The sequence below is a fragment of the Symphalangus syndactylus genome, chromosome 4 (assembly GCF_028878055.3).
Source record: "Symphalangus syndactylus isolate Jambi chromosome 4, NHGRI_mSymSyn1-v2.1_pri, whole genome shotgun sequence".
NCBI lineage: Eukaryota > Metazoa > Chordata > Mammalia > Primates > Hylobatidae > Symphalangus > Symphalangus syndactylus.
In genome coordinates, this window is record NC_072426.2 from 148,447,334 (window position 1) to 148,461,601 (window position 14,268).

Sequence of the window (14,268 nt, forward strand, 5' to 3'; positions counted from 1 at the left end):
AAGTTTATAGAAAAATATTTGAAAATATATCTCTAAATATGTGTATATTTCTAAATATAAACATCAATAACAACCAAAAACATATATATCTATATTCAAGATGGTTCACTGATCCCAATAATGCTTAAATTTATACTTAAAACTTAAATGTTTGCATTTGTACTTCCTAAATCTGCTTAGCACTATATGTTAGATAACCAATTGCTATTCACAGTGTTCATATAACATGTTATATCTATTCAGATTATACCCTTGTATATGTGCAAAATTATTTTTAAAGGACATACATAAAATCTGAAAAACCATTTATTAATTTAAACATTCTTTAAACTTTCTATTATTTTTCTTATAAAAGTGTCATAAGAATATCTGGCATCCTCTTGGTAACAGAATATATATAGTTAACGAAAGCACAGTGCTGAGACTTTATTTTATCTATTTTTCAGCTTTATAGAAATATAATTGACATAAATTTTGTATACTTCAAGTGTACCATGTGATGATTTGATTGCATATGCAATGCAAAATGATTATCAAGATCAAGTGAGTTAACATACCCACATCACTTTCCATTGTTATAATTTTTTGGACATGTGATGAGATCTACTCTTAGCAAATTTCAAGTATGCAAGAGTATTATTTGCTATAATCTGAGATTTTATTTCAATTGATAACTATCTGAAGCATGAGAATAAATTCACAATTCTATATTCAAAACTTGAACATACATTAAATAAATATGTACCTACAAACAATGTTTGAGAGAACATGGAAATATTCAACATCGAAAGGTTACCATGATTTCATTTGAGTAAACCATTTAATAGGGAAAAAAAACTTAAGTTTCATTTCTTAGGTTTTTAGAGGTTAGAGGACATTTTGCTGTACTCTAAAGAGGGAAAGTTATGAAAGGAGCATTTTTATCCATTTTGTCAACCTTTTACTTACTCATGTGCAAAGGAGAAGAAAGAAATTACTGAACTGATAAAACTGGAAAAGGGATTTAACTGTATTTGACTAAGGACTTTTCTCTTTTTTGTCTCCTTCTACTTTTCTTCATTAAGACACAAGGATCAGGGCCCCAACCTAACTTCTGGAGGAAATCTGAATGCCTAGGTAACTATCTACATAGACCAACACCCTATATTAAGAAAAATCCATGAAAAAAGTTATGCAGAATATAAACTAGGAAAAGCAACTGGAAACCAGACCTACCTAAGTTTTACATACTATAAAACTGTAGATATTATTCCCAAGTCTATCAAAATTCTCCTCAGTGATGAATAAAATCACAAAAATTGCTGTGCAGAGAGATATGATAATAGATAGGAAGGTTATGAGGGTGAGGACTAATATTTATTAAGCATCCACTGTGCCTCAGGAAAAACATCATGTACACTTTTCCCACTTCTAAATCCTCAGATCCTAGAATTTTGTCTGGAATATATTAGGAACTCAATTATTGTCAAATGAGTGAATAAAAAATAATAAATATATTGCTTTCTTCCAGAATTATTGCAATAATTTCTTATTAATTCCCTCCTTGCATTCTGCACGTCTACCAGAATGTTGCAGTAAAGAGCTGGGGCTAAGAATGGAAATTATTTTGAAATAAATACAATTCTAAGGGTTATGAAATAAAGAATATGGATGTTCCAAATCCCTGTAGTTACAGCCTGTCACGAAGAGTTACAAATTGGTTTTCAAATATTAAGCCTAATTCGCTCACTTAGTTTTAATTACGTGAGGGTTTACAGAGTAAGAATGAAGTTGTCTAGCTTTTCAAGGGAACTAAAAACAGAAAAAAAAAAGAATGGCATGCACTAACTGTGATTCATTGCATATATAATCATCTGGAACTGCAACTTAGAAAGTTGCACATTTTTAACATATAAGTAATGCAGAGATTAATGATATAACATTATTGCTTTGACAGTTAAACAGATAACTCTAGATAAATTTCCACTGACGTATCTGAATACTGTATAAATAAACTGAATGACCTTTATATATGTAGTTGACTGTAGAGAAGGGAGCTAGCTTAATATATGTAACACCAAGAGTACTAGATAGCTGAAGCTTAGTATCAAAAAGAAAATCAATATACATTATGAAATGTTTAAAACATAACATTTTTAGCATTACAAAACCAACAAAATACAGGCTATACCCTGCAGTGTTATATAACTCAGACTAGAGCAGTACTTAATATAAGAAAATCTAGGACAAGTAAAAATAGATACCTATGTTCTAATAGAATATTAAAGTATGTACTAAGGGTAGATATTCAAAGAGTTGTAAAAAATTCTGCTTTAATAAGTAATCACATTTTTGTGTTTAAAGTTTAAACTGTGCTTCTGGAACACTGAAATGCTCCAGTTCTAACATGATTGAGCAACAATTCAATATGATGAATTCCAGCTTTTTAAACAACATTTCCAATTTTAATTGAGTTTTGATCAATAGCAATATTTGCATGAGCCTTAGTAAGAAAAGTTATCATAAAATAATCTTTTAAGGCTTTGTTTAAATAAATGGTTCATGGGCATTATTTCTTAGATTAATTCAATTTGAATTAGTCTATTAGGAGATCACATTGAGGTTTACATACATTGATTTTTGCCATTTTATGTTGTAAAATTTAATAGGTCAAAGAAATGACTTCTGGCAAGATATAATCATAAATTGGTGAGATTCACAAAATAAGGTTATTATCCCCAGTGAATTATGACTTGAGAAAAAAATATAAAAATTATTTTAGTTACAAGTAGATTATAGATGCATGTGTATATGTGGGTGTGTATATATATATACATATACACACACACACACACACACACATACATATACATATACATATACATATACATATACATGCAAATAACGTATATTTATCCAGCACGTATCTAAAGAGGAGATCAGGGATCGTATCTTAAAATTTTAGAAAATATTGCTGTTTTCTGAAGGCTTTTCCGAGCAGTGATTTTTAAAGGGCCTATGGTTCACCCTGTCTTTGGTAGAAATATAAACGTAAAATCTTATTTATAATTTAGTAGCAACCATTACTCACAGGTTTAATTATATAACTAAAGTGCCAGAGTTTATTTGAAGATTGTTGCTTTTTGAAACTGATGTATTTATAGGAAAGCAACTGAAATTAGAAGAGATGGAGTTATAATTTTAAAATAGCATAAAGAATTACTGAAAATAATTTACAGTATTCTTCTATCTCTTGTTGGATCCATTCTAAATATCTTTTCTTTTGAAGCTTTTTATGATATTTTATTTTATTTCACAACCTCTTCATAAACTTAACCTTAACAATTTTTAAAAAATCTTTCTTTTCATACTAATGCCCATATTATTATACTCTCAAATTTAATAATTTAATAAGCTAGTCATTTAACAATCTAGTCATTACCAAATAACAAATTCAAAATAGTTCTCTATTACTTATATAATCTTGACATTAAGAAATTGAAAGAGGGATGCATCTCAGAATGCCTACAAAAGAACATATCAGTTTATTTTAAAACAAAAAAATGAATATTCGAAATTTGCAAAAGAAGTAAATAGACTCAACTGGTTTGTTTTTATCATGGAAAAATTATTTTAAGACTTGATTCCAACCATTCAAGTCTTAGTCAACTTAAACACGATAAACTTTAACTTTTAAATAAGATAAACTGGAATGGTATGTTTTCACATCATTGTGAATCTCTTCTGAATGTAGCAGATTTATATTTCTGAATAATAAAAAAGACATACAACCCGTAGGATTGTGTGAATGTCTCTAAAAATTATGAACATTTTCAACATGAACATGAACAGAATTATTGTTTCATTTAGTAGTAAGATGAATGACAAGCGCTACCATTTAAGAGCATTTACTACACGCCTGCTCTTTGTGAATCTGTTTACATAAACTGTCTCATTTAATCTTCACAGTGGCCCATGGGAAAGCAGTTATCTCCCTTCTATTGCAAGTAAGGAAACAAGTCTAAGGAGGTTAAATTTCATCCTTACAGTCATGCAGTCACTAGATAGGTAGCACGGAAATTTAAATCCAGTTCTTATTCCAAAGGCTAAACTTCTACCCAGGCTGGAGTTCAATACTGCTATCTTGGCTCATTGCAACCTCTGCCCCCAGGTTGAAACAAGTCTTGGCGCCTCAGCCTCCCGAGTAGCTGGTATCACAAGCGCATGCCACCACTCCAGGCTAATTTTTGTATCTTTAGTAGAGATGGGATTTTGCCATGTTGGCCAGGCTGGTCTCGATCTCCTGGGCTCAAGCGATCAGCCTACCTCGGCCTTCCAAAGTGCTGGGATTACTGGAGTGAGCCACCACTCTAGGCCCGATTACTACTTTACGTAAAGGACTAAAATACTGGCCTAAAAATGCCGGGCTAAAAACAAACAAAAAAACAGAAAAGCAAATCTGTGGGAACTTAAGCCGAAAATAATAAAAATAAGAGCAACTATTAACAGAACGGATGTCAAATAAATAGAACCAAGATTATGAAAATATGTTCCTTACAAAAGCATAATTAATAGGCAAAGCTCCAGAAACATAAACGAAAAGAGATAAAAGACATAGTAAAAGATTTGTTAAGAAAAATTGTGATACTGCCATAAATACAGCAGAGAAGAGATTTTAAACACTATAAATAGAGGCTGTGGAAAAAATTACCAAGAAATTTAGATACAATATGTCATTTTGAGTAAATATATGTAAAAATAATATTGTAAAGTTAAAAATAAAATCGACAAAGTTGAATTAATATCAAAATTACTATTTGCCCTACCTTTTGCCAAAATAGATAGTAGTCCCAAAAGATAAACTGTTGAGTGCTGAACTTTATGAAACATATCTCTATTATTAACATGCAGGAAGCATTTTATAGAATAAAAATAAAGGAAATGGTAATTAACTAGTATTATAGGTCCAGTAAAAACTGGCCAAGAAAAAATTCAAGAAAAAATTAAACTGACTTCACTTACAGAGATTGATGCAAATTCATCACAAATAAGTATATCAAATTCAGTATAGGGGAAACAGCATTTTCACAAAGTGGTTCATCTTTAAAAAGCACGGATATCTTAATATCAAAAAAATTATTAACAAAATATATCTTACCAGATTGAAGAAGGTAAAACACATGTTCACTTCAGTAGATGCAGAGAAAGAATTTTATAACATTTAAGCTCTATTCACAACAAAAACAATTTCTTAGCCAGTTAGCAATAAAAGCAAACGTTCTTAACTCAATAATGGATATCTTTGGGTGGCTTATGATTTAATATTATTTAAAATACGAGTTTTTAGAAGTATTCACATTGAAATCCTGAGTAAGTCAAAAATTATCTCTGTCACCATTTATATTAAACTTCTTATTTGAAGGAACAGATGAAATAGATTGAGAAGAAGCAAAAACTGGAAATGAGGAGCAAATATAAAAACTGCCATGAAGTGCAGCTTATATGAATTTCTACATTAAAAGACCAGACACATTCTAAAAGCTAAGTCGGAAGTTTAAAGAATAGAAAATATTTTTAAAAATAAAAAAGGATTATTATAAATCAGTATTAATGACAATCATAAATTGGCTTGTTATTTATATTAAAAACCAATGAAGAGAGAAACTGGAATCTTGGACAGAAACATTGAAAGGTAAATGGTTATAACCACCACATAAAAATATTTGACAGTGTATCTCACAAGTTGGACCTAGTAATCCTAGATATATTCCCATTGAAAATGTGGATTCACAAAAAAAGACATGTACATGACTGTTCATGTCAGTACTATCCATTAAAGCCAAAAACATTATACAACTCAAATTTAAGATATTTAATAAATGATGGTGGGATACTTAAATGTTGATCTAAAAGAAAAATAGAAAAGAAAACGAAAGAAAAATAGATAAGAAAATGAAAGAATTGTCCCTAAGACAGTAAATAAAATCAATTCCTGGCAAATTAAAGGTTTAAATTTCAAATTAAAAAAAGAAAGAATTAAAAATCTTGTTCGAAATAAAAAGAGTGAATATCTGATTGATTAAAGAATGAAAGCATTTCTTTAAAAAGATACTGCCTATGAAGGTAAAGATGTATAAATTAGACTATGTTAAATTAGCTCTGTGTGTTCAAGTAAACACATCATAAAATTTAAAGTTAGTCACAGACTAGGAGAAGTATTTGCAGAGATTAAATTAATATTATTGAGACTATGAAAAGCATTCCTGTTTATGAATAAGAAAGATATACAATCTATTAGAACATTATCTGTAAGTTTGGGGAACAAATGTGGAGAAAGGAAATTTACATATGTTATTGCTAAAAGTTTGATTTGGCACAACTGTTTTGTATTGTTATTTTAACAACAGCTATCAAAATTAATAGCTGAGATTTACTATCGCCTGACTATTCTAATTCTGTATATACTAGATAAACCCTTGTGCATATGTTAGGCAAAGTTGGAAGAAAATATACAAATTTTTGATAGTCATATAATTTACTACTAAACAGCAAATTGAGTAAATAAATCAGAGGTGTATGTAGCAGTGAGGCTAAATGTCTGAAATGACATTGTGTGAAAAATCAAGTTGCCAATAATTTGTATGATATTTTGCCATTTATATAAAATTTGAAAATATGCAACCAAGGCAATATGTTTCTTCTTGGTATACACCCATGTATCAAAGAAGGACAGCATGAAATTATTAATATTAGTTACCTCTGAAAATGCAGAGGTCAGTGTGATGGAATGAAGTAGGTGAAGGGTTAGTGAAAGGTACTCTGGAAATTCAGCTATCTCCAATCTTCATTTATTTAAAAATATGAAAACATGTAGAAATGTAAAATGTGAAAATCTAATGGAAATGTGGTAGGAGACACATGTTTTACATGAAATCTTTATATTTTTCTGTAAGTTTGTTTCATAAATTTTTAAAAAGAAGTGATTATTAACATATCAAACAATTATTTGGCTAGGGTTAGAGGAGCATAAAAATGTTAACTAAAAACCATCACAGAGGAAATAACTACAATGCAATTATAGCACTTAAATTCAATAATGTTAAAATTGCTGAAATTGGAAGATTCAACAGCAGCTACCAATAAAACTGCCTCTTAAAACCCATGCTATTTAAAAATCATACACATCTATTCAGACATAACTTCCACATTAAAACCAATTGCAACAAGCCATCTATTAATTTAATGCAATAAGTTTCATAAAAGTAATAACACATTTTTTCCTCAAAAGTTTCAACTACCTAAAAAGGAAAGATCAAATATTTCCTTTGCCATTATCTGTATCTCTGGATAATGCTTATTTATTTATTTCCTAGTTCACTCATAGTCTCACCTTAATGTCCTATGCTTCATCTCTACTGTTTGGAATATTTACATAATGGAGTGACTCAGAATTTTTTTTAATGTCAGTCTCATTTAAGAATGTTCTTGAAGTTAATACAATGTGCGAATTTTACTAAATATTTGTTCTTGGATACACATCATTTATTAGTCTGTGTGATAAAATGAGCAGATTGCATATAATACTTCTGCTAAATACTGAAATATAATGTTTATCTGACATAAAATAATTTGTAAGAGATTGAATTACAAGCTGAATTAGCTACTTCTTTCACAGAATGAAAAGTTTAACTTGAAAGAACGACCAACCAAATATGGCTATTCATACTCTATTTGTCAGATATATTATTTTAAAAATGAACAAAGTTAACGTGTAACCTCAAGGACAACGACTGAGCAATTTTTGTTAATGATAAAATTTGAGTTTTTAAGTGAAAATTAACATTTTGCAAAATGTGGAACCACATTGTGAGGGTGATGTCCCCTAACACTTAATATCTCTTCTGATGGGAATGTTGTGAAATTAATGTGATTTTTAAATTGTTATATTGAGATATGTGAAATGTGGAAGTTCTACACTACTCAGTGAACTGATATTTTCCAAACTGGTAAATAATTATCCAAAATTCAAGGTTTACCAATAGATTTTAAGGTAGTGGTGTACAAACCAATTATTGGTATAATTTCAGTTAGTTTCCTTGATTGCAAATAACATTTAAGAGACTACCACTCACTGAGTTTGAGAATAGTACCTGAGAAGATATCTATAATTATCTGAAAATATTATTAAAATCCTTCCTCTTTTGTGAACACATGTCTCTGTGAGACTGTTTCTGTCTTCATATATTTCAACCATTAAATTAGATGGCAATATATAGATATATTGATATATATGGCAAAATATACTGATATATATATATATATATCAAACTGAAAACTAGTGGCTTAAACAAGTTAGAAGTTAATTTCTCTTTCATGAAAAATTGTGAATGTAGACAACTGAGGGAATATATAACAGCCCCAAAATTGTTAAAGACTGGATGTACCAGGCCAAGTTTATAGTATAGAACTCATCATCATTATGACCCAATATGGAATTCCAGCTATTGCATTCCTGTTCCAAGCATCAGCTTGAAGAAATAAAGAGAAAAGCAGCAAAGCAAACATACCAACTATCTTTTAAGAAAGTCAGCTAAATGCTACTACAGGCCACTTACACTTATATCTCATTACCAGGATCTAGTTTCATGACCAGCCAAATTTAACTGCAAGGGTGTTTAGAGAATGTAGATTTCATTCTGGATAGTCATATACTGACCCAAATATTCTGGAAGTTAGCAATGATATGAAGAAGGATTCAACTTGCAGGTTTAAGCCCTGGTTCTTCTTCTAATTTACCGTATAACCTTTGTCACATTATTTAAGCTTTCTAAGCCTTAGTTTCTTTATTTGTATAATGGGACCATTTACAGTACTTACTTAATAATGTCATTATTATTATAATAATTTGAAAGAACTTAGAAAGTTATGTAGCATATTTTATTCAGTGTACAACAAATACTAAATTAAATACAATTACATATTAAAAAACATGTTTTAAGAGTTTAAAATAGCATGATATTCTAGGAGTGCTACAAGATGATTTAGATAAATAAAACCTATGTTGTTCCTTACACATCATTTTTCCTTATTGAAAAGTTGGTTCAAAACATATTTTAATGCTTTTGGGAAAGAGAGAGAGAAACGCTCCAGTTATAATTTGTCAGAGAAGGGATTGTAGGAAACAGATATATCTGATATAGAGTTTTTGTTGTGGGACTGTAAGGTATAAAAATAATTTGTTAATTCTCATGGAATATTCAATATAGCTTATTTTTATAATTTAAAATAAATCAAACCATATTGAAAAACATCTCAGCCTAATGGAATTAGTAGGGAATCAGCAATCTAGATCTTGGCATTCTATCTCCTTAAAATTTTCATTCATGACCTACGTTTGTGCTAAGCGATGAACATGAGGGGTTGATAGACAGATACAGAATACTGTGTGTTGGGGCCATCAGCAGATCCATTAGTAAGTTCCCTCTTCACAGACTAGCAGGTTACAGAGCTACAGGGTTAAACAGAATGAGCTACCATTGTTAAAGTTCAAAGACGAAAAAACAATCTTTTGGAAGGAGGTGAGCAAGATACTCTTCATGAAGAAATTCTAACTAAAGTAGTACATTATGTATAGAATTTAGATAACAGAAAAGCTTTATTCTGAAAAAACATCAAAAAAGTATTGTCAAAATCGTTAACAGTGGACATACAGGCAGAATTTGTCTCCAAAAAAATTGACTTATGGAATGATTTGAAGTAACACGATACAGACATGAGCTTTTAAATTGTAGATGTCTTGTATGACAAACTAAGGATTTATATATGCCAATTACAGTTATCAGAATGCTGTTGTAATTTGATGAACAAGCAGTTTGCATGATGGAAGCCATATTTTCAGTGCATCATTCTAAAGCAGTATGAAGCAGGAAATGGAGGGCGAAGAAAGAAAGGCTATGGAGGCAAAGAATAACAAAGCCTGATGTGGAAATGGTCAAAAGTTAAAAGAATATAAATTTCACATTAACTGGTACTACCAGAAAAGGGTGGAGATTCTACCCCTTTGGAGTAAGAGTCTTTCTTGTCTTTTCAATGTTCTAATGATATATTTGGTGGCAATATATCATTGGTTTTAAAAAGACTTTTGAGGTGATGCTATTATTTATATTTAAAAAATTGTCAGCCCATTCCTCTAGACAAGTAGGTCTAGAATGGACACCGGAAATCTGTATTATGACCAGATGATGTTTTTATACCAGCCATGTTTGGAAACTGACTAATTACATTAATGTGAAGTGTTCTTCCACCTCTTAAGTCTAATTTCTGATAAAATATTATGTGACTTTAACAAATCATAAATGGCAAAATACATTTTCATTTGTTTTAAAAAAGTGCATTCACTATGTCCTAAAGCAGGGGTCCCCAACCCCTGAGCTGTGAACCAGTAGGGGTCTGTGGCCTGTTAGGAACCAGGCCACACACGGGATGTGAGCAGCGGGCAAATGAGCTGAGCTCTGCCTACTGTCAGATTAGCAGAGGCATTAGATTTTCATAGGAGCGGGAACCCTATTGTGAACTGAACATGCAAGGCATGTAGGTTGCCCGCTCCTTGTAAGAATCTAATGCCTGATGATCTGAAGTGGGACAGTCTCATCCCCAAACCACCCACCTGCTAACTCTCACCCACCTCTGCTCTCCATTCATGGGAGAACTGTCTTCCATGAAACTGGTCCCTGGTGCCAAAAAGGTTGGGAACCTCTTGCCAAAATCATAAATCTTTAAGTGTAATAATACCAAGATGTAGATCTTTGTAATTTGGCTCATAGATATATGTCAACAAATAATTATGATTTTAATTGAAATATCATAACATAAAATTTATTTACAGATAGTCCTAGGGGCACATCAGATAATCTCTCTGTCAGAGACTACTATTTCCACATAAAAATTACATAGGTGAAAGATTTTCGCACACTGTTTACATTTAAATAACATTTTGATTTGAGATTTAGCTTTTACTAAGAAAGCTAATACAATTTATTTTTTTTGCCTCAAAGTCTGTTCTATTTCTTGATAAGACTCACTCAACATATTATCGTCTGCATGACAGTTTAATCTTGTCACTGTCTGTAATTAAGTTATAATTAGTTTAAAGATGAACTTTAGTGAATCTGTAAAACATTCTTATCTGATCAACCTATTAATTTTGACCTTTCTTAGGTCAAGTTGCCACGATTTATGATTAATTTTTGTGTAGGCTTAGTCCCACAAACTAAATGTACTATTCATAGGTTTGAATAATTTAATACTCAACAATGTGGAGATAGGTTAAACTGCATATAAATTTAGGAAGGACAAGATTGCTTTTGAAACTAAACCTTGAAAAATTTGAAATAATATTGTAATTTTTAATGTGATACGAATAAACATCCTTCATTCACTAATGACAGTTTTTAGACCCCAAAGATGCAAGAGCTGAACAGCAACTTCCTGAGGCTATTTTATCATTGTGTTTGGAAACATTATGACCACTGATATTCCATGAGATAATGTGTCATCTGACAGGACACAGAACAGCAAGAACATTTAGTCTGATGTTCGTATCAGCAGGATGAATATAGTAATATTTTTATTGTGACCATGTCACCTACAATTTGCAAATGACTGTACCAGGAACTTTCCTATTTACTGCCTCCTGCAATAAACTAAAATGAAGAAAAATTTTAAAGCCTCACTGAAGTTTTATTTTAATATGTTAGTTAAAGAACAAGGAAATTATAGTGCAAAGATAAGACATGGAAATCAGCCTGATAACATATTTTTAGGATATCCAACAGAGTGCAACAGGATGAGAAAACATTGGATAAATGGAAATGTCTGCCTTTTTTGCTGAGATCACATGTATATATGGCTACAGAGAAGATACCACTGAGTTATCTTTAAATGTAAAATCTAAAATTTGTGATAACAAATGCTAAACACAAATTTCTTTATGCAGATTAAAATATAACTAACAGAAAATAAAAACATCCCAATTTTTATTAACTATCAACCAAGTAATGTAATTTCATAAGGGTCAACAAAGCCAAAGACTACAGTCATTACCTACTTTACATTCTATAATAATAAAGTTTTTAATATTCCCTTGATTCACTCCACCTACAAAGACAGTCTTCTGTGTTCTAACCTTGGTATGAACAAAACACTTAATTAGTCTATAAATGATACCAAGCAAAGGAAAAGTGGTCACAACAAGTCCCTAAGTTTTTAATTATCACATTGGCTGACTAACTCAAGAAGACATGAAGTAACCTATTGAACTTAATTATACACTGAACTCATTTAAAGAACCATTTCTGTAAGCTGCTTGCTCAAGCTTATCCTAATTTTATGTCCTCACAAATTCTTTCTTGAAGAATTAGTCCTAAATAGTCTCATATAGTAACTATCATACTATTATCAGGCATTTCAACCATCTTACTGCTGAATAATACATCAATCAAAACGCAATAATGATTTGTAAAGAAGCATATTGTTTTCTTAAACTGTAATGTATATTAATTGAAAAATAAAACATGCCATTGGACCATTAATAAGTGAAATATTTTATTTTTGAGACAAGTTCTCACTCTCTCATTGTGATGGTTAATATTGAGTTTCAACTTGATTGGATTGAAGGATGCAAAGTACTGATTCTGGGTGTGTCTGTGAGGGTATTGCCAAAGGAGATTAACATTTGAGTCAGTGGACTGGGAAAAGCAGACCCACCCTTAATCTTGGTGGGCAGAACCTAATCAGCTGCCAGCATGTCCAGAATAAAAAGTAAGCAGAACATGAAAAGACTAGACAAGCCTAGCCTCCAAGCCTACATCTTTTTCCCATGCTGGATGCTTCCTGCCCTCACACATCAAACTCCAAGTTCTTCGGCTTTGGGACTCAGACTGGCCTCCTTGCTCCTCAGCTTGCAAATGGCCAATTGTGGGACCTTGTGATCATGTGAATTAATAATAAATATATATAATTTATATATCTCCTATTAGTTCTGTCCCTCTAGAGAACCCTGATGAACACCTCATCCAGGGTGGAGTAGAGCTCACTGTAACCTCCTACTTTTGGGCTCAAGTGATCCTCCTGCCTCGGCCTCCCAAGTAGCTAGGACTACAGGTGCATGTCTGAGTGAATGTTTACGTGGCATTTGCAATATTTTAACTGCAATATTTCTCAAGTACTGTGCCAAATATTCAGAAATACCTACTCTTGGAATTTACTCTAGAAAAATGCATCCTAAAATATTGTTTTAATTCTTTCTGATATGATAAAACACTTATTATAAGTTAATTCTTTCCATACTTTTGATGTGTGCTTTCTGTTTGTGTCTTGAAATATTTCATCACTAGACTAAAGAAAATATGTTATACATTTACCAGCAGAAAACATATCATAATAGGCGATTCTTATCTTACTTTACAGTATTCTCATTCTGAATTTTTTATTATTTGTATTTTTTTATTTTATTTATTTATTTATTTTTTATTATTATTATACTTTAAGTTTTAGGGTACATGTGCACAATGTGCAGGTTTGTTACATATGTATACATGTGCCATATTGGTGTGCTGTACCCATTAACTCATCATTTAGCATTAGGTATATCTCCTAATGCTATCCCTCCCCACTCCCTCCACCCCACAACAGTCCCTGGAGTGTCATGTTCCCCTTCCTGTGTCCATGTGTTCTCATTGTTCAATTCCCACCTATCAGTGAGAACATGCGGTGTTTGGTATTTTGTCCTTGAGATAGTTTGCTGAGAATGATGGTTTCCAGTTTCATCCATGTCCCTACAATGGACATGAACTCATCATTTTTTATGGCTGCATAGTATTCCATGGTGTATAGGTGCCACATTTTCTTAATCCAGTCTATCGTTTTTGGACATTTGGGTTGGTTCCAAGTCCTTGCTATTGTGAATAGTGCCGCAATAAACATACGTGTGCATGTGTCTTTACAGCAGCATGATTTATAATCCTTTGGGTATATACCCAGTGACGGGATGGCTGGGTCAAATGGTATTTCTAGTCCTAGATCCCTGAAGAATTGCCACACTGACTTCCATATGTAGAAAGCTGAAACTGGATCCCTTCCTTACACCTTATACAACAATTAATCCAAGATGGATTAAAGACTTACACGTTAGACTTAAAACCATAAGAACCCTAGAAGAAAACCTAGGCAATACCCTTCAGGACATAGGCGTGGGCAAGGACTTCATGTCTAAAACACCAAAAGCAATGG

General features: G+C 31.6%; 1 long non-coding RNA gene across 1 annotated transcript; it reads left to right on the plus strand.

Moving 5' to 3' along the window:
* The first annotated feature begins 8,527 nt into the window (after positions 1-8,527).
* On the plus strand, positions 8,528-11,540 carry LOC129480356 (uncharacterized). The gene is made up of 3 exons (XR_008657008.2): positions 8,528-8,745; positions 9,815-10,044; positions 11,427-11,540. It is a non-coding gene; the product is annotated as an uncharacterized lncRNA (long non-coding RNA).
* The last annotated feature ends 2,728 nt before the right edge of the window (positions 11,541-14,268 follow it).